The following is a 2,500-nucleotide window of genomic DNA, read 5'->3' as shown; positions in this document are numbered from 1 at the left end:
TCTATCTATCTATCTATCTATCTATCTATCTATCTATCTATCTATCTATCCATCTATATGTGTCTGTCTTTCTATCTATATATACACACACAATACTTATTGCATATACACACATGTAATGGGTTTATACATAATTTATGGTTAGTGAAATATGCGCCGTAGGTTACTTAAGGGCGTAATTCTTCGTGTCAAACCGCTTTTCCTCGCTCAAAAGTGCTTTGGCACGAAACTCTCGATTCCTAAGAACTTGTGGCACAAGGCCAGCAATTTTTAGGGCTGGGAAAGTCGATTTCATCGACCCCGGTACTCAATTGGTACTTAATTTACCGACCTCGAAAGGATGAACGGTAAAGTCAACCTCGGCAGAATTTGAACTCAGAACACGAAGATGCACAAAATACCGCTAAGCATTTCACCCAGAGTGCTAACGACTCTGCCAGCTCGCCGCCTTACACACACACACACACACACGTATACACACACATGTATAAAACACCTACGCACATACATTCGTGTGTGTATATATATATAGATATTGATATTTACCAGAAGTAACAGAGTGACTCAAGGTCCGAGAGCTTCGCGCGCGTTGGTTATTATCAAACTCTCGGACCTTTAGTCACCCTGTATATTTTGAGTCCTATCTTCCCGATTTACATCAACATAACTATATATATATATATACACACACACACACACACACACACGCATATATATATATATATTTCAAATTTTCAGAAAACAAAAGATGAAGACAAGTGTAGGTACGACAAACAAGTGTATTCGTTTGACGCTCGCGAAAAATAGAAAAGTCTTTGACTTTTCGTGCCTACGCTCTTCGTCAGAAAGGAATAGGAGGAAAAAATTATTATACATACATATAATCATTATTATATGTATGTATGCGTGCAAGCTTGATTGAGTGTTTAAAAGTCCACTTCTAATCGAGATCAAGAAGTTTTTAACTTTAGCGTCGGCTGAACTCAATCCTTGTGAGTAAAACTGTGTAGACGGAAAGTATGTGGAAACTCCTCGGACGGACTGTGCGTGAGATTCCAAAGACGAGTCTTTGTCTCGTGCATACATTTTCACGCTGGTTCCGCTTGAGGATTACCGTAAAAGTGCATGTGTCTCTGGAATTCTTCGCGTTTTCAGTAAAAATTCAATGAATTGCCTGCTTAATGGAGCGAGCATGCATAACTGGAACGCTCAGCACCGAACACAATGCAGAATGCATACATACACACACACATACATACATACATAACATACATACATACATACATACATGCACACATACACACACACATACATACATACATACATACATACATACATGCATATATGTACGTATGTGCATGTATATTATGTGTGTGTGCGTGTGAATGCATGTATACATGTGTGTATGCGTATGCACACACACAGACACATATACATGTATGCAAGTCTGTATGCATACAGAAATGCATGCACACACACATACGCGCACACACACATACACATACATACATGCAAACGTACGTACATATATATGCGTGTATATATACACACACTCACACACACATATACATACATATATACATACTCAAACACACACACAGACACACAGACGCGCGCGCACGCGCACGCATATGTGTGTGCTTATAAACAAAACCCATCAAAACAGCTACAGACAGAAATGCCACACAGAATAAGTGACATTCTATACTTTCATTTCAGTATTGAGTTCAAATCGCATCAAAGTCAGCTTCACTCTTAATTCCTCAGTTTTCTATTTAATGAATACCAGTAATTAATTGTCCGTAGCTCCACCCCCCTCCACATTTGTCACCTCTGAAAGCGACCAGTAAATGTTGTGGTCATTTCTCGTCGTCATCATGGTTGTTGTTGTTGTTCTTCAACCCCCAGAGACAACTCAACCGTGGCCATCGCATCTTATAGATGTCTAGGACTGAATTATCTAATTATATCTTTTTTTAAAATTTAGACGACAACGTGCAATGTGAGGTAGGTTTAGCTGCTATTTCTAGTGTATCCAGCGATCCCGTTAGCGGTCAAATGTTTTACAAATATATTTAAGCATATATAGGTATAAATAAATTATATATACATATGATTGTGTATACGTATGTATGTGTGTGCGTGTGTGTATGTGTGTGCGTGTGTGTATGTGTTTGTGTGTGTGCGTGTATTTCTAATATATGTGTATATTCTTTCTACAAATAGGGGCGAGACCTGAAATTATAGGAGACGAGATGGTCGATTATATCGACCCCAGTATTTCACTGGTACTTAATTTATCGACCCCGGAAGGATAACAGGCGAAGTCGACCTCGGCAGAATTTGAACCCAGAACGTTGAGTCAGAAGATAGACGTACACGTATTTATTACACCTATGTATTCCCACCCACAAACACACACATACGCATTCACATGCACAGGGGTCACACCTTAAATTATTATTATTATATATTCGACGGAAAGAAAAAAAGGGACTTG

At 38.8% G+C, this 2,500-nt stretch overlaps 1 protein-coding gene across 2 annotated transcripts in view; it reads right to left on the bottom strand.

The window, feature by feature from the left end:
• Positions 1 to 2,500, bottom strand: part of LOC115213848 — a 73,518-nt gene that overhangs the window by 70,778 nt on the left and 240 nt on the right. The gene's annotated exons all lie outside the window — the stretch shown is intronic.

Source organism: Octopus sinensis, linkage group LG7 (genome assembly GCF_006345805.1).
Source record: "Octopus sinensis linkage group LG7, ASM634580v1, whole genome shotgun sequence".
NCBI classification, from domain to species: domain Eukaryota; kingdom Metazoa; phylum Mollusca; class Cephalopoda; order Octopoda; family Octopodidae; genus Octopus; species Octopus sinensis.
This window is presented reverse-complemented; position numbering and strand designations above follow the sequence as displayed.